The sequence below is a fragment of the Rhinopithecus roxellana genome, chromosome 16 (assembly GCF_007565055.1).
Source record: "Rhinopithecus roxellana isolate Shanxi Qingling chromosome 16, ASM756505v1, whole genome shotgun sequence".
In the NCBI taxonomy this organism is placed as follows: domain Eukaryota; kingdom Metazoa; phylum Chordata; class Mammalia; order Primates; family Cercopithecidae; genus Rhinopithecus; species Rhinopithecus roxellana.
Genome location: NC_044564.1, coordinates 104,866,164 through 104,886,371, shown reverse-complemented (window position 1 = coordinate 104,886,371; position 20,208 = coordinate 104,866,164).

The following is a 20,208-nucleotide window of genomic DNA, read 5'->3' as shown; positions in this document are numbered from 1 at the left end:
TATTCACCCAAGAGGTAAGCATGGTGGAAACAAATTGCAGCAATAATTGGAATAGTCATCATTTAACTTATCTGGACGAATAATTTTTTTTTTATTTTGTAGACATTTTTGGGATTCACCCTAGACTTTTTCTCCTTAATCATTCCAAAAACTCAATAAATCACTAAATCCTATTTACTTTACCTTCTAAAATCTGTTAGTATCATACCTTTCTTTCTAATTCCAGGGCTAAAGCCTTCAGGGTGTTACCATCTGTTACCTAAACTATTACAACTGTCTTTTAACTGTTTTTGTGGCTGCTGGTTCTCTCTGGTCTGATATATTTCTGCACTACTCTCCAAGTCTAATTTGACCATGTAACTTCTCTGGTTAAACTTCTCCTTTTCTGTACTATATTTTGGATCCAGTCTCTTTGCGTGTCATACAGGCATGTGCATTATCTGGCCTTGTCTGTCTTCTAACCTCATCTCTTTCCCAAGTAACACCACCACCTTTATTAAGCAGAGGATCAGAGGTTTAGGCCTATCAAAATGCTTACATTTCCCCAAGCATCTCTTTCATGATGACTTCCCTTTCATGATGTTCCTTACTCTTCCTAATCTCAGACAGAGACAACATCTTATAGAAAAACATTTCGGAAATCTGCAAGAAGAATATCTAATGAGATATTTTATTGCCAAGAACTTTGCACAATTTAATTCAATGAATAGTTAAAATAACCCTAGGAAGCAGGATCTATTGTTACCATTTTACAGATGAGAAAACTGAAATTCATCTATATAAGAAATGTGCTCAGCGCCACACAGGTTTTAAGTGGTAGTGGCAAGTTACAAATTCCAACAGTTTGAATCCAACACAGTCACGTGTTTTATTGCACTTCCATCCCCCTTTCTGATTTTTATATCAACACATATAAGAGTCAGGAGCACTACAGTTTATGACTATCCTCTACTTGACTGTGATTCCTTCAGGGCAAGGACAATGTCTGTTTTATCTTCCCTGTATTCTCAACATACAGTTTGGTCCCGACAATCCATAGGTATTTGAATAAATGAAAAAAAATGGCTTATGAGTTATTCAACCTTTTCCTTACTTTGTTTTTGTTCATTAATTGTCCAATGCATGTGGCTACCTAACAGATAAGGTAAAGAGTAGAGAAAATATAAGTTTCAAATCAGTCTAGATGATACCTGTGTGATGTTCTATAAGAGGGCTTGGCCCGGCACAGTGGCTCACACCTGTAATCCCAGCAATTTGGGAGGCCGAGGTGGGCGGGAGTTCAAGAGCAGCCTAACCAACATGGAGAAACCCTGTCTCTACTAAAGATACAAAATTAGCAGGGAATGGTGGCACATGCCTGTAATCCCAGCTACTAGGGAAGCTGAGGCAGAAGAATCGCTTGAACCTGGGAGGCAGAGGTTGCGGTGAGCCGAGCTTGTGCCATTGCACTCCATCCTGGGCAAAAAGAGTGAAACTCTGTCTCAAAAAGAAAAAAAAAAAAAGAAGGCTTAGTGTAGAAAAAAACGTAAATGAATTTAACTAAATTCTTTTAATTAAAATGTAAGTGGATGTAGCTAAGAGAGGTAAAGTAACTAGCCCAAGCTCACACAGCTAGTAAGTGACAGAGTTGGAATTTGGTAACAGGTCTACCAGCTTCTCAGCCTTGTGATGTCCAAGTGAGTACCTGTTGCAGTGGATACTTGCAATGGGTATTCGTATGTATTCTTGGAAGTCTCCTCTTTGTTATCATCAATGCATACTTAAATTTGGCCTGTGCATGTTCTGTCTTCCCAATTAGATCCGAAACTCCTAGAGAGAAAAGACTGTATAGATTCCTGTGCTTCTCACACTGCTTAAAACTATGACATGTACCTGAAATGCTCAGTAAACATTTGTTGAATAAATGAACCAATTATTCAATTAATTGAAGTTTATTAATATAGTAGCCTGATTCTTTTAGAGTATTTATAGGATTTGAATAAGAAAATGAGTATTCATGTCAGGAAGCTATTCTGATCTTCCTTTCTTGGAGAATCCAACACTCACCTCTTCCCTCGCAAGATCATTATTTCATCACTTTACATTTTGGGGATTATATATTAACTTTATGCTAGATTCCAAAAATCTGACTCAGAAGTTGTCACTAAGGTGGATAATAGTACCAAGTATTTTTGGGGCCAAGTACCCATTACAACAGATGCTCAGTTGGACATCACAAGGCTGAGAAGCCAGTAGATCTGCTGCCAAATTCCAACTCTGTCACTTACTAGCTGTGTGAGCTTGGACTAATTACCTCTCTTAGCTACATAATTATCCACAGCATGGTTTAACTGAATAAAGCACTTAACACAGATTTGCACATAGAAAATGCACTATAATGTGAGTGGGATTTTTTCTTCTGCTAAAATATCGGAAACTGAAATTTCTTTTCTTTTCTTCTTTTTTTTTTTTTTTTTTTTTTTTTTTTTTGAGACAGCTTCTTACTCTGTTGCCCAGGCTGGAGTGCAGTAGCATATCTTGATTCACTGCAACCTCCACCTCCAGGATTCAAACTATTTTTGTGCCTCAGCCTCTCAACTAGCTGGGATTACAGGCATGTGCCACCACACCCAGCTAATTTTTGTATTTTTAGTAGAGACAAGATTTTGCCATATTCGTCCAACTGGTCTCAAACTCCTTGCCTCAAGTGATCCACCTACCTTGGCCTCCCAAAGTGCCTGGATTACAGATGTGAGCCACCATGCCCAGGCCAAAACTGAGGTTTCTTCCCAGCTCTGACAATAAGATATGCGACCTTCAATAAGTAAATTCACACTCTGAGACTCGCTTGATTTTCTTTAAAAAGGACTGATATGACTAAGTCACCTGTCTGAAAGTAGGCTAGTGAATCAACAACTTCTCTGGGTCTCATTTAGCTATAAAACCATTTACATAAATTTTAATCTTCTTTCAATAGATGACTAGCCTGGGAAGACTATGTATAGAGAATACATGGGTCAGTCTATTTGTTTGTTTTTTTGTTCAGCAAATATTCATTAGTCACCTACCATGTGCCATCCAGTGTTATAATCACCGGGTAATGAACAATAAACAAGACAGACAACTTTCCCTCATTTAAAGAGCTTACAACCCTTTAGGGGATAATAAACACATATCTATACAACATCAGATGATAAGTGCCGTAAAATAATAAAGTATGGTTAGCAGTAAGTACGGAGAGCCTGGTCTAGAAAAGCCTCCTGGAGAGAATGGCATTTGCATAGAGACCTGCATGATGGGAGAAAGTAAATCATATACTAAGTGGGCAAAGAACATCCCATCCTGGATGAACAAGGGCAAAATCCCTGAGGTAAGAGTATGTTTGGAGTATTTGATGAATAGCAAGTAAAGTCAAAGGGTCCAGAGAAGACTGAATGACGGCAAGAATTATAGGACATGAGGTCTGAGAAGAAGCAGGGCCAGATCATGGAGGGCTATGAAGGCCAAAGTGTGGTTTTTTTCTTTTATTTTAATTGCAAATGGAAGACTCTGGAGATAAATTCCTTATATTTTGAGGATCAGTCTGATGCTGTGTGAGGAATAGATGGTGCACCATCCATTTATCAACAGTTCCAAATTTGCTCACTTCTATTTTCACTCATAAGAGTCCTTCATTGAAATAAACCTAGCACCAGGAGGAAAGTCTGGGCTGTTTACTCTGGATGGACATTTATTAATGACATCTCCATAGAGTGGGTGCTGCATGGAGACCTGAGATAAGGAATGAACCAGCTCTGTGAAGCAACACCTGGAGGGAGTCGAGGCACAGAGAAGAGCAGATAAAAACTTTCCAAAGTTGGAAAGAACTTTTAGGGTTTCAGACGCAAAACTGAGGCTAGCATGTCTGGAGCTGAGTGAACAAGGGGAGGATGGTGCCAAGGTTAGCTGAGAGACAGGCAGTCATCAGATGGTGCAGAGCCTCTAAACCATACAGAGTTTGAGTTTTATTCTAAAAGCAATTTTAAGCAAGTATAAGCAAGAAAATGATCTGATTTTATAATTTTTAAATCTTTCTAGTTACAATGGATGTGGGTATCAAAAAATTGGTTTTATTATTCAAGAATTTGGGACTACTATCTTGCACAAGTGACTTAGGAGATATTGACACTTTCTCACTCTCCAGGTCCAGTCCTGTTACTACTACCTGCTTTATATTTTACAAATCTAGTCCTTTGTATCCAATCTGATGCTGCTGCCTTGGCCCAGGGCATCAGTATCTGTCTGTCCGGTTGATTATTCTAATAGGATTCAAGTTGGTCTTAAAGTAAATAGAAATCCTTTGGCCGGGCGCGGTGGCTCAAGCCTGTAATCCCAGCACTTTGGGAGGCCGAGGCGGGCGGATCACGAGGTCAGGAGATCCAGACCATCCTGGCTAACACGTTGAAACCCCGTCTCTACTAAAAAATACAAAAAATTAGCCGGGCGAAGTGGCGGGCGCCTGTAGTCCCAGCTACTCGGGAGGCGGAGACAGGAGAATGGCGGGAACCCGGGAGGCGGAGCTTGCAGTGAGCTGAGATCCGGCCACTGCACTCCAGCCTGGGCCACAGAGCAAGTCTCCGTCTCAAAAAAAAAAAAAAAAAAAAAAAAAAAAAAAAAGTAAATAGAAATCCCTGCTGGCCTGGACACTCTCAGTTTATACCTTTTCTCCCAGAGTAATTATTAATAGCACCAACTCTCATTCTTCAAAGTTTCCTAGTTTGGCAAATCATACAGTGACTCTTAGGCATTTAGTTTCAAATTCGCACTCCAGCAAGTTAGAGAAATTCCTTCTAGGCCTAAATTCCTCCTTGATTGCCCCCATCGTCCACCCTATGTATTTTTCTGCATACTTACATATTTCCAGTATTTTTAAAGCAAAAAACACCCTGCCTTCATTGTCTTTTCTGTTGGTTTGTATATACTTCCCCCACTATTTCTTCCCACAGCTAGCTTCTGTATGATCTTCAAATTTCAGAACACGTTCCACATCCTTCTAGAATACTTTCCTGCCCTAAACTTAAGTTGTGTACCTCTACCTGTAATCCCATAGCTCTTTTTTGTTTTCAACAACTAACACAAAGCCAGGAAATGTTTGTTGAATGCTATAAGGCAGGAAGGAAGAGAGGCAGGAAGGCAAGAAACAGAAGAGAAGAAGGGAGGAAGGAAGGAAGGAAGGAAGGAAGGAAGGAAGGAAGGAAGGAAGGAAGGAAGGAAGGAAGGAAGGAAGGAGGAAGGAAGGGAGTGAGTCTTGTCTTACATATAGAAGATATTTAATAAATTTTGACTATCATCAACATATAGTCTTTACTGTAACCTAATTGCCATATTCATTATAAGAATGATGAGTAATTTCTAGCCTAAAATAATCTATTTTATGACTGATATTTTGTCTTATTCTTAGAGCCCTGTAATATAACTGATGAGATCAGTTCCATTTATTTTACTGGTACAGAAACTGAGACTCTCACCCCTTGTAATTGCTTTTAAGCAGCACTTTTGCATCATTATTGGATTAAAACCAAGGTATACCTAGGATGCAGCTATGAATTCCTATTTTTAATACTCTGATGGATGACAACTGATTATAAGCTGCAGTTTCTCAATTTGTATTATCACAGATACTTCACTCACAGGCCTTTTAGTCAAATCTCATTTCCCAAGGATAGCTAAATTTATAGGTTTGTGCATTTCAAGTTAAAGGATGGATATTTGATATCAGAGAAGAGCTACTGGCCTGTATTATGTTAAATAGTAATGCAAATGAAAAATGGTCAAAATGAGACTAAAGTTTTCTGGGACATTGTGTTGATTATTTTGCGTTTTCCCTGTACTTCTCCAAAGTTTATTCTCTGCCTTTCTCTCCCCTGCACTTGCCCTAGGAGACTGACATTGATAGACTCCATCTACCAGGCTTCCCTGACCAAAAGCTTCCAGTTGGTTTGAACACTAGAGGCACAGGCAGGCAGACAATCCAAAGGGAGGAAGACAGAGACTATAGGTTTTCTTCTCTCCCCCTTTTCTGTTTCCTTGCCATGCTTCTGGCTGTAGTTGTGACTCTCTGTGTCTCTAGACTCCACCTGCAGCCACTCCTCCATAGGTTCAGCTCCCACTGGGGTGAGATAATTTGTTTTTCTTCCCTTGTCCATTTGATTTTAGGGTGACAGTTGTTTTCTTACACTTCTCATCCCTGGGTGGCTCACCATCCCTATATCTCCCCTTATCCCTACCTAGTGTATGTAACTCCTTCATTACATTCTCTTTGGAATGATTTCTGTTTCCTAATGGGATCCTGATTTAAAGGGGCACCATGTCTTCATTCGTGCTAATGATCAAAACTTAATAATTAAGATTCACAACATCCTTAACATACAAATTAATTAGATTCTATCCAGCAGCAAATAATAAAATGTTGTGCTCAAAAGGCTTACATGAATCAGTTTATTCATTTAATATAACAAGAAGTCTGGAGGTATATGGCTACTGATATTAATTTTGTACTCTATGATGTAAGTTCTGACATATCTTTGGCTCACTGAGTCTTCATTTCAGGATCACCTGATGACTGTGCTACCTCCATCCATCACATCTTTATTCAATCGGGAAAAGAGAGAAGAGAGGTCATAGCAACCGTGTCTATCCATCTTAGTAAGAATTTAGTTTTCTGGGAGGGCACAGTGGCTCTGCCCTGTAATCCCAGAACTTTGGGAGGCCAAGGTGGGCGGATCACCTGAGGTCAGGTGTTCGAGACCAGCCTGATCAACAGGGTGTAACCCCATCTCTACTAAAAATACAAAAATTTGCTGGGCATGGTGGCACATGCCTGTAATCCCAGCTACTTGGGAGGCTGAGGCAGGGAATCACTTGAACCCAGGAGACAGAGGTTGCAGTGAGCTGAGACTGTGACATTGCACTCCAGCTGGGGCAAAAAGAGCACAATTTCATCTCAAAAAAAGAATTCAGTTTTCTGGAGGCTACTCTGACAGACTTATGCTTAGCATCTGTTATAAGTTGAATTGTGTGCTCTTAAAAGTAATATGTTAAAACCCTACCCCCTAGTACCTCAGAATGTAACTGTATTTGAAGATATGGGCAGTAAAGAGATAATTACAGTTAAATAAAGTCATCTGGGTGGACATTCATTCAATCTGAGCTGTACTCTTTAAAAAGAGGGAAATTTGGACACACACACAAGACACCAGAGATATTCACACACAGAGGAAAGACTATGAGGGGATGCAGGTAGAAGGCAGCATTCTGCAAGTTGAGGAGAGAGGCTTCAAAATAAAACCAACTCTGCTGACACCTTGATTTTGGACATCCAGTCTCCAGAACTATGAGAAAATAAATTTCTCTCATTTAAGCAATCTGTCTGTGGTATTTTGTTATGACAGTCCTAGCAAACTAATACAGCATCTTATTGGTCAGAATTATGCTTTCAGACATTCCAGCTGTCAGGAAGACTGAGGAAATATCTAGATTTCCAAATCTTTAAGGAAGGGACAGCAAGAAGGAAGTTGAGGTCGAGTAGCCGCACCACAATGTTTGCCTCAGAAAATGTTCTTGTGATGTCATTTTCACTGAACTGAAGCATTTTATTGAGATAAACAAATCTCACCACAGATGTTAACTATAATAAAGCTCTTATTTTACTGTTTTGTTGCTTCAAATAAAATAGATCCTTCAGATCAAAGAGATACAGGAAGGGAGTTGACCATTTGTGAAAGAAAGGCATAAATAGGATTTGATGATGTGTTTGCTATCAATGGTATATCAGTCCATTCTCATACTGCAATAAAGAAATACCTGAGACTGGGTGATTTATAAAGAAAAGAGGTTACATTGGCTCACAGTTCTGCTGTACAAAAGCATAGTAGCATCTCTTTGGCTTCTGCAGAGGCCTCAGAAAACTTACAATCATGGTAGAAGGCGAAGGGGGAGCAGACACCAGACACATCACATGGCCAAAGCAGGAGGAAGAGTGAGATGAGGGAGGTGCTAAACACTCTTAAACAACCAGATCTTGTGATAACTCACTCACTATTGTGACAACAATGCCAAAGGGGATGGTACTAAACATTCATGAGAAACTGCCCCCATGATCCAATCACCTCCCACCAGGCCCCATGTCCAACTTTGGGGACTGCATTTCAATACGAGATTTCAGTGGGCACTACAGATCCATACCATATCAAATGAAGAGAAATGTATTACACTAGCTTTCACCACAATTCGTTTTAGAAAAATACACCAATAGGCAACAGAAGAGACAGTGAAGTGTCTGCATGAACAAGTGAGAGGAATATGTAATGCAACTGGGAGTGAGGAGAAGGAAAAAGAGAATAAAGTAGCATAACGAGGCAATAAATACAGGACCAATGTTTAAAAACGAAGGATGGGCACCAGGTACAGTGAAGTAATCAATGCCCATTGAGAAACTACAGTCGTTGAACAACCAACAGAATGAGATTAGAAATGTTTAATATATCCTCTGAAACATTTCTAACATAGACAATTATTTCCTTTTCAAATTTATTTGAAGGTAGAATGACATTTTAAAAAGTGTTCTTGTTTTGTATTTTTCTTAGCACAAGGGTAAGGAAATACCATTGCAAGAGTCATAGAAGCAGAAAAAAATTTAGTAAAGACAGGAAATAAGAATTATAAGTGATCATGAGAATATAAGCATTTATCTTAGAGGGAGTTTTGAACTTCAACAGTGTGATAGGCAGAATAACAGTTTCCAAAAATATCCACATCCTAATCTCTGGAACCTGTGAAAATGTTAGGTTACATGAAAAAGAAGAATTAAAGTTACAGATGGAATTAAGGTTGCTAATCAGCTGATATTAAGGAGATTGTCTTGGATTATCCAAATGAGCTCAGTGTAGTCACAAGTTTTTTTTAAGAATAGAGGAGGAGGCAGAAGAGGCAGTCGGAGTAATGCAATGGTAGAAGAACTCAACCTGCACTCTGGCTTTTGAAGATGGAGGAAGGGGCCACAAGCCAAGAAATGCAGGTTCCCTCTAGTAGCTGGAAAAGTCAGAAAATGGACTCCCGAACTTGAGCCTCCAAAAGGAAATGTAGCCCTACATTTCTTATATAAGTCTGACATGGTTGAACTAGGTTAAAATCAAGGTGCTTATTTTATAGTTACAGAACTGTAACATGAAAATATTGGGTTGTTTTAAGCTACTTAGTTTGTAGCAATTTGTTTCAGCAGCAAAAGAAAACTCATACACACAACTTGAAGGGCAGAAATTCAGAGGACTGAATTTTTACCTATATCATCCTTTCTTAACCAGTGGTTGAGAAGCCTCTCTTCCACAACTGCAGCTCTCACTGGGTTCTGGTAACACCAATAGGGCCTTTGCCCATTTCAGCTCTAAGGGTGTTCACCTCTAAGAGCTCCAGCTGTTGCTGTCCCTGGGAGCTTCACCATCCTTTATTGATTCCCTAAATCATGCCCATGACTTTGTAAATAGTCCCTTCATTCATCTCTCTTTAGTTAAGTCTTAAATGGACCAGCTCTTTGCCCCAGAGACCCAGACTAATATTATTGGCCTCTTTGTCAGAAATGTCTTCTGAAAGATATTCAACAACACATCTACAGGTTCCTGACTTTTGCCTTTCTGAAGTTAAAACAAGCATCTCACTTGAGAAAAATCACAACTTGTTTAACTTTTACATAGAGAGAGGATGTATCTGGGGTTTTTATTGAGAGCCACACTAAGTGAGATTGGCAATTCAGTATACAAGTAGAAGAGAAAAGCTATTTACAGATTTCTGAGAGCTCAAGACAATATGTCTTAAGAAGAAAAAAATCCATCAGTAAATGGGGATCACAAGTTTTTTAACTAGTAACTTTGAAACCCCTATTCTAGAACAAAGTTTCAATCAGTCTATGGAAAGCTAAAAATATGTTTAATTAAACCCATGGTTGATCTACAGGTTTGTCTTGGAGTTCAAAGTCTTTTTGGGTCTAACTTTAATTCAATTATAATCTAATTTTTATTCAAGAAAACTTTATTGAGTAATTTATTTATTTGTCTTTGCTACACATAATCTCTGGTACCAGGGTTGCAGACCATTCTGAATTTAGAAATAATGAGTTTTACTTAAGAGATCTATGGAACTAAGCAGTGGAATTTAGCAATGTATAAAATGAATTAAAACTATGACCAAGTAGAATTAATTCCAAGTTCCCCAAAGTCTGGTTCACGTGGGGAAAAGACAGAGATCAGACTATTACTGTGTCTATACAGAAAGAGGTTGACATAAGAGACTCCATCTCATGTTCTGTATTTGAGATGCTGTTAATCTGTAACCCTACCCCCAACCGTGTCCTTGCAAGAGACATGTGCTGTGATGACTCAAGGTTTAATGGATTTGGGGCTGTATAGGATGTGCTTTGGTAAACAAGTGCCTGAAGGCAGTATGCTTGTTAAAAGTCATTATCATTCTCTTAATCTCAAGTACCCAGGGACACATACACTGCGGAAGGTCGCAGGGACCTCAGCCAAGGAAAACTAGGTATTGTCCAAGGTTTCTCCCCATATGATAGTCTGAAATATGGCCTTATGGGAAGGGAAAGACCTGATTGTCCCCCAGCCTGACACCTATGAAGGGTCTATGCTGAGGAGGATTAGTGTAAGAGGAAAGAAGGCCTCTTGGCAGTTGAGATAGAGAAAGACATCTGTCTCCTGCCCGTCCCTGGGCAATGGAACCTCTTGGTGTAAAACCCAATTGTATGTTCTATTTACTGAGATAGGAGAAAACCGCCTTAGGGCTGAAGGTGGGATGTGCTAGCAGCTATGCTGCTCTTTATGCACTAAGAAGGTTTATGGAGATGTTTGCATATGCATATCAAGGCACAGCATTTTTGCTTAAACTTATTCATGTCACAGAGATCTTTATTCATATGTCTTTCTGCTGACCTTCTCCCTACTATGGTCCTATTGTCCTGCCACTTCCCCTTTTCCAAGATGGTAAAGATAATGATTAATAAATACTGAGGGAACTCAGAGACTGGTGCCTGCGCAGGTTCTCTGTATGCTGAGGGTCAGTCTCCTGGGCCAACTTTTTCTTTCTCTATACTTTGTTTCTGTGTCTTATTTCTTTTCTCAAGTCTCTTGTTCCACCTAACAAGAAACACCCACAGGTGTGGAGGGGCAGGCCGCCCCTTCAGTTCAACATTTGAAAATTAATTAATCTGACTCGCCATGTTAACAAAGAAGAAAAATCAGTTGATCACATTAATTGATGCAGAGAAAGCATTTGACAAAATCCAGCAATGATTCATGATTTTAAAGCTCTCAAACTAGAAAGAGAGAGGAATTTCTAAAACTTGTCAAAGAACACCTACAAAATACTTAAAAATAATATCGTTTTTCATCATGAGAAACTAGACCCTGTTCCTCCAAGATTGGAAACAAGGCAAGGATGTCCCTTTCACTACTCCTATTCAACACCATATGCAAAGTTCTAACAAAAGTAATAAGACAAGAAAACAAAATAAAAGATATAGAGATTAGAAAGAATCATACTGTTTTCATTTGTTTGTTTTTGCAAATGACATGATTGACTATGTAGAAAATCCCAATGAATCAACAACAACAAATCCTGTAACTAATAAACATAGCTGCAGGATACATCAATTGCTTTTCTATATACCAACAATGGGAAAACAATACCGTTTATATCAGCACTCAAACAAGAAGCACTTAGGAATAAATCTAATAAAATGTGTATAGGATCTATAGAGGAAAGATCCAGAATAGTCAACATAGTACTGAAGAGGAAAAGAACAAAATGGGAGAACTATACCATGTGAATTACTATAAAGCTACAATAATCAATACAGCGTGGTTTGGGTGAAAAAACTCGGACATATCAATGGAAGATAAGGAGCCCCAAAATAGATTAACACAAATATAGCCAACTGATCTTTGACAAAAGAGGAAAGAGAAAAGATAATCTGTTCAACAAATAGTGCTGTGACAACTATATAGCTACATGCAAAAAATCTAGACATGATTGTGAATTTTGATGAGGGTAAAACAAAAACAGCTAGTGACAAGCCCTGTTAATACTGCACACATCTACGAACCTTGTGTACAACTATAGCTCCTATTAATACTATTGTTACCAATGCAAGGATCAAACAGACAGGCCCTGTTAATGTTAACATAAGTTAATGTGGCTTAGGCCTTTGAAAGATGACATGATATCTTAGAATTAACAACACTGTGATGCAGTTGATGATATCTAAGTTATATCATTTACTGAATCTTTAGTAGTGGGAAAATTGCTTAATATCACTGAGTAATGTTTTCTCATCTAAAAAATGGAAATAAAGATATTGTCTTCCATTTCTGATATGGCCATGGAAATCTAATTCAACAACGCATGTGAGACAATAACCACAATATAAGCATCTGTTTGAATTAGGTTAACCTCAAGATATAGTGATACGAATTTAAAACCAATAGACTTAGGAAATATTGTCAGTGATATGTCCACTGTATACCTAAGAACCACACATATAAAATAGCGTTTGAGAAATATTTCTCGGCATACGGGACTGGGTAAAGTTTTATTTTCCCTTATAAAATAATACCCTTCCTCTTAAGCAAACAATAATTTCTCATATATAATTAGATTATGATTCAGAAATTTTTATGGCCTTTTCAGTGCCACCTCCATGGAAGTAAACAGTTTCTCTGTCTCTTGACACTGGATCTGACCATATGACTTACTCAGGCAATGGAATGTTAGTGAACATGACAGAAGCAAAGGCTTATAAGTACCTGTGATATTGGGCCTGGCTGTTTGACCCTTGCATTGCCATGAGAATATGATCTGGCTTAGCCTACATGTCCAAGGAGACTGAGAGATGCTGGAGTATTTTCTGTTTCACACCTGCAGCTTGAAACAGAAAATAACAGACACTACAGTTTAGATCAGCTAACACCCAGTCAAAACATAGATTTTAGCTCAGCTTAGGTTAACAGAATTGCTTAAGCTCACCCACAGATGCATAATAAGTAAATAGCATGAGCCACCAATATGTTATGGTTCTTTCAATGCTGTTATATTTCAATGCTTTGGCAATAGCTACCTAAAATACCATGTGTCTCATTTTACTTTTTTGTCTTTTAAGAAGCTCAGAAATTTGAAGCTCAGTTGTGTCTTTAAATTGTCTGTATATTTGGGCATTTATTTTATAGGATTTCAAGTTTTAAATTTTATATGCATTTCTACTTTTTCAGATTCTGTATTTCTATTTATAATTTACCACTGTTTTATTGCTTGTGTTTTCTCCAAAGCTTCTCACATGCTTTTAGGAATAAGACAGAGTATTCATGTAAAATGTTGAACACTTAGTATGTGCCTGGAATTATAAATATGGGCAAAATGTCTTCCATATTCTTTAGGATGTTACAGTCTTACAAAAGAGATAGACATCTACCAATAGATACAATGATATATTATAAAATGTATAACAATATAATATAATAGCAATAGATACAACAGAGTATATAATGTTCATACAAAGGTATATAGAAAGTATTTTGGCCAAGCATAGGAAGAAGCCACCAATGATGCCAAGGACTGATAAAATCAGACCAGGAAGTCAACACAGAGTAATATTTAGCTTGATTTTGAAATATAAGAATTTCATTAAACCTGGAATTAGAAAGCATGTTTTTTCAGGTAACATGAAATAATTCTATTGTAACTGTAGTTTGTAGTGTGAAGCAAGAAGGGACAAAAAAATTTTGTGAACGTTTGTCTACCATGCAAAAATGAGTGTCACATCTAAGGGGAAAATGGATAATGTCATAATGTAAACGCTAAAACCAAAAGCTGATTCTTTGAAAAGATCAATAAAATTCATAAAGCACTAGCCAGACTAAATAAGAAATAAAAAGAGAGAGAGAGAAGATACAATACTAATATCAGAAACAAATGAAGGCAGGATGTCAGCAAGATGGCTGACTAGAAGCCCCTAGTGCTCCTCAACAGAGACATGGAAACCATAAAGAAATATTGAAAATAAATGCTAAAACAAATGAAAACTGACTCATCTAGGCTCATCATTAGACGCAATATAGACAAGGAAAGAATCAGTGAATTTGAAGATCGATCACAAGAAACTTTCCAAACTGAAATACAAAGAGAAAAAAAAGGAATGGAAAAGAAATACAGAATAAAACATTCAACAGTGGCTCATGCCTATAATCCCATCACTTTGGGAGGTCGAGGCAGGAGGATCACTTGAGGTCAGGAGTTTGAGACCATCCTGGCCGACATGGTAAAACGCTGTCTCTACTAAAAATACAAAAATTAGCCAGACATGGTGGTGGGTGCCTGTAATCCCAGCTACTTGGGAGGCTGAGGCAGGAGAATTGCTTGAACCTGGGAGGCGGAGGTTGCAGTGAGCTAAGATAACACCACTACACCCCAGTGTGGGCAACAGAGAGAGACTTTGTCTCAAGAAAAATTCAAGAACCATGGAACACTATTAAAAAGTATAGCATATCTGAAGGCAAAAGGGACTCACTAAGGTTTTTAAGCAATGGAATATCATCCCGGTGGCTTCAAATGTGTTTTAAAATTCACTCAATATAAGGATGTGGAAAAGACTGTCATCCTTACATTATTTAATAGACATTTATTCACATATAAACACACATTAGATACTTAAGCTACATGTATTCACATACAAACACACATAAAAAGCCGGATTTTTTGTGACAATAAATAACAAAAATTCTTGTTTAAATAAAAAGTAATTACGATAACAGTAAGTATAGACTTCAGCTATGCTTTTGCATAAAACGGATTGAAGGAATAAGGCTAAAAGATTCCTTTTCTTTAATTTTCAGAATTTAGAGTTTTCGGGTCAGGCACAACATATTGAGTTCTACCCTTGAAAATTTGCACAGTTTCATGAAATGCCTGAGTCTAGAACTATTGAAAAAACAAGAGAATAAAAAGTCATATGTTTGGTCTGAAGTTTTTTTGTCAGACTCGTTCCCATTTATTTGTCCGCATCCTCAGTAATAACTCATTATTTATTGATAACAAAGATCAGTCAGGTTTAGTTATAAATCAAAATTTACAAATGGGATAGAATAGGCTTCCCTAGGCTGCTCTGGTTTTCTTTGATCCCATTGTCAGTATGTATTTCTAGACAGTAGTGATAAGAATATTAGTCTTGATATTTATCACTCAGTATCTCTTCACCTGTCAGCATCTAGTGTGTTGGAAGTATCTTCAACACATTTATAATTACAATACATTGACCTGAGCCTTTTTCACTCCTGAAGGGAGGGAGGGGCTGACAAGCGGCTAATTAAAAACTGGTACCAGGCATGAGTTTTGAGAGGTAAAACCAGAGGGGAGCATCCTCCCAGAGCTGAAAATTAATCACAAGGTATACCTTGTGGGATTGAAAAGGGAAATGAAACCACTCCAAGTTCAAAAGCCAGGAGGGGAAGCAAAGACAAGGTAGCAACCTGAGAATAGGGCAGGGCATCATCAGAGACAGAGGCAAGGGGTCCAGGGTGAATCCCTGGAAAGAATCATATATTCATCCATTCTTGCATTGTTATAAAGAAATACCTGAGATTAGGTAATTTATAAAGAAAAAAGATTGAATTGACTCACGGTTCTGCAGCCTGTACAGTTGGCTTCTGCTTCTGGGGAGACCTCGGGAAGCTTCCAATCAAGGCAGAAGGCAAAGGGGGAACAGCCATCCTACATGGTGGGAGCAGAAGCAAGAGATAGTGACAGGGGAGGTGCCACACACTTTAAATGACCAGATCTCATGAGAACTCACTCACTATTGCAAGGACAGGACCAAGGAGATGGTACTAAATCATTCATGGGAAATCTGCCCCCATGATCCAGTCACCTTCCACCAGGCCCCACATTCAACATTAGGGATTACAATTTGACATTACTTTGGTGGGGACACAGATCCAAACTAAATCAAATCATAACCTCTACTGACATTAATATAGGTATGGTAGATGCATAAGGTGTTGAACTGACTTCCAGCATGAGAGCAAAAACTATATCTATTTTAGCACGATCTAAAACTTACTTTACATATTCTTGGTAGATGGCTGTGACCAACAGCAGTCTTCTTACCATATTGGCACTGGAAACATGCAACCATCCTATTTTCATTCAAGTGGAATTCAGCATAAAATAGGTCTACTTTAAGCCAAGATCTTTAGTTATCAGGGGTTTCAGGGTTACAGGGGGCTTTGACCTATGAACCATTTTTTCCGTGGGTTATCTTGGATCAACCCTGTCAAACAAATGAATACGAGCTCATATATATTTTAAGGTACATATTTCAAACTACTATGAGTAATTTTTAAGAGGTGGGAATCTAAAAAGTAATCTAATGATCTATGCTAAAGAAAAGAGATTAAGTAAAAAGTTCAACGGTGCAATTCATTCCATGGTTACAACCCATAAACACATGGAAATATCATGTAGCTTGGATGCCAATAGCAATCAATTTGACTGGGTGACCAATACTGGTTTCTGAGCTGCCTCGTAGGCCCTACAGGATGAATGTTAATGAGTTTTTACTGACAGTGCGCTCTCTCAACGTCCCACAGCAATAAAATGGTCCTGACACATCAAGGAATTTTGGAGTTTCAGAATGAAGCTTGAGAGTCTTCCCACAACTATTTGCCAAACGTTAGGGACAAATCCAAGATCTCATTAGTCAGGCTCCTCAAGGTATAGAAACAGATGGTAGATAATATATGTCTATCTAACCTCCCTCAGAATTATATAAGTCTATTCCCTCAGGCACACAGGACAAATTCTCTTTCCATATCTTCCTGTTTCAACCTTGATACTAAAATGTCTTTGCCCACTTTTCTTAACTTGGATTTCTTCTAACCCCCCAACACACACATTGACACTCTATACCTCTCTATACCCAGGGTAATAATTTGTGTAGTTCTTGACACTGATAACTGCACAAGAGCTTTAGTTTATCATACGGTCATGAGCAAACAAATCAGGGGAAACTAAGAATTATTTTTAATCTTAGGGAATCCTTAGGGAAAGGAAGTTTCTAAATATCTTATTAGGTTCCTTAACTACTCTTACATTTATTTGATAATAGTTTAATTTTTTACTGGAATAGTCCATTAGCAAATCCTTCACAGTTTTCAAGATTACATTTTAAACTTGAAATTTATTATGTTCTTGAAATTCAATGCTCTTTTCAAAACTGTTTCTATAATCAACATATTAGCCTCCATCTTTTGTTGCAATCAAATATTTGCTATTTTTCTTTATTTTTCAACCTATCTGCTATTTCTGTAAGTTCAGGCTTTCCTAGTTGAAATGAAAAGAAAACTGAACTTGGAGTGAAAATATCTGAGTATAGATACTAACTCTGGTTTTTTATATTGATGTGATCTTGGGAAATAACTTGAATGCTTGATTGCTTTAGATTCAGCTTCCTCATCTCCAAATGGAGATATGAAAACTTACATAGCTTATAGAATTTTTATAAAATTAAATTAGGTAATGCAAGTGAAAGTTCTTGGCAGGTATTGGGTGCTCGATAAATATTTGACACCATTCAATTGTGTGCTCTCCTTGCCCTTAACCTTGCTTCCAAAATGTTTAGGGCCATTACGACGTTAATATGCTTGCTCAGATAAGACTGAACTGAGCAATAAATTCATTAAGGCATTCATATTTTCTCAGGGAACAAGTCCAAAACTTTTCTTCAAAATTGTGATTTTTCCATAGGTCTAATGATTGCTGAGGATAATGGTGAAATTTAGACAAAGTTCCTCCAAAGGACAATTTTTTTTTTTTTTTTTTTTTTTTTTTTTGAGATGGAGTTTCACTCTTGTTTCCCAGGCTAGAGTTAAATGGCATGATCTTGGCTCACTGCCACCTCTACCTCCCACGTTCAAGTGATTCTTCTGCCTCAGCCTCCTGAGTAGGCGCCCGCCACCAGGTCCCGCTAATTTTTTTTGTATTTTTAGTACAGACGGGGTTTCACCATGTTGGCCAGGCTGCTCTTGAACTCCTGACCTCATGATCCACCCACCTCTGCCTCCCAAAGTGCTGGGATTACAGGCATGAGCAACTGCGCCCGGCCAGGACAATGTGTGTGTGTGTTTTTTTTTTTTTTTTTTTTTTTTTTAAGGGAAGGGCAAAAGGAAAGTTCCTACCCTGAGAACCTATTTGATATTTACTCTCTGTCTTCTGTTTCTTCACCAGCCCTCTCTCTTCTTTCCCCATCACACTCCCCCCTCCTCCTCCCTTCTACTTCCATTCCCCAGCTCACATTTTTTCCTACCTTCACAGTCCATAGATCCTCAAATGGAACTCTGTGAATTTCAAAATCCAAGATCTCAGCAAATACCAGCTCATACCTACAGCCCTTTGCAACTTTAAGTGCAGTCTGCAGGTGACCAGCATTATCATCAACCTGAAGCTCCTGAGAAATGCCGAATCACAGATCTCTAGAATTAGAATCTACATTTTAACAAGATTCCCAGGTGATTCTTATGTACACTTAAGTTTGAGAAATATAACCAATAGTTCTGAACTCTGGTTGCATGTTGAAAATCACTTGGAGAACTTTAAAAATGTTGTATGTGTCTACTCCCAGCTCCTGCGAAAGATTCTGATTTAATTGGTATAATGTGAGGCCCGAGCGTTAGTGCTTTTCAAAAGTTCCCAGGCGATTCTAATGTGCTGTCATCTTTAAAAGTCTCGCTCCTGCCCCAGGTGTGCTTCCATACAGGAATGCTTAGAAATACCTCAGCTCCCTTATCCATAAGGATTTAAATACTTAAACAGCTTTACTCATTTAGCAACATCAAAAAGGCTAAACAAAGAGATATACTCAAAAACCCTCCCTGTGTTATTACTTACAACTGCATGTGAGTATTCAATTATCTTAAAAAACAGATAAAAATTTTAAAAGTTCATGTGGACACACACATTTTGTTCTGCATATTTGTGTAATAAAACCTAGGACTACAAACTCACCTATTTCCTATTGCCTTTTTTTTTTTTTTTTTTTTTTGAGATGGGAGTTTCACTTTTGTTGCCCAGGCTGGAGGGCAGTGGTGCAACATTGGCTCACTGCAACCTCCGCCTCCTGGGTTCGAGCGATTCTCCTGCCTCACCCCCTGAGTAGCTGGGATTACAGGCATGTGCCACCACACCTGACTAATTTTGTATTTTTAGCAGAGACGGGGTTTCTCCATGTTGGTCAGGGTGGTCTCGAACTCCCACCTCAGGTGATCCGCCCGCCTCAGCCTCCCAAAGTGCTGGGATTACAGGCGTGAGCCACTGCACCCGGCCTCCTACTGTCATTTAAAAAAAATAAATACAGTTACATTATAGGACACAGAGGATTCCACATGAAAAGTGTAAGCCTCTCTTCTCCAAACAATCTATCTTCCCAAAGGTAATAATTATTAGTATTAACTTTCATCTTCTAGAAAACAATTGTACCACATAGATTCTTTTTTATTTTCATAGACCACGTTCTGTTCTTTATATTGACCTTTTCATTTAAAGTATCTTAGAAGTCCTTCCTTTTTAGTATATTCTTTATTCTTCTCCATGACATGTTTTTCACTTCTTTGCTGATGGAAGTTCTAGTGAATATTTGTCTTTTTGATTCTTCCTTAGTGATTTTTGATCATTTTTCTACATCACAATATTAAATGATTGGCCTTATACATATACTGGCACAATTTAGTGAGAATATCTATAAAGTGTGTTTTAGTGTAATAATTCTTGGAACAAAAAGTACAAGAAATTTCAGTGTATACAAGTGTTGTCAAATTGACACTAAGGCGGTACGCATCTACTCTCTCAGCACCAATATATGCTTTTGTTCTTACCAGTTCAAAACATCATTGAACTTTTTGTTGGATTTTTGTAAATACGACATATAAGAAATGAAATGCTATAGCCGTTTAACATATTACATTTCATGATACGTGAAGAAGTCAAACATCTTTTCATATGTTTACTGCCTGTCTGCTTTTTTTGTAAACTGTACCCCTTTATGATTTTTTGTGTTCAACCCAGAAAAATTAAATTCAGAAATCAGATGTTGAAGGGTCATGTTTTGTCTTCTGTGCTGATGTGTTGGAAAAGAGCACTAGAGAA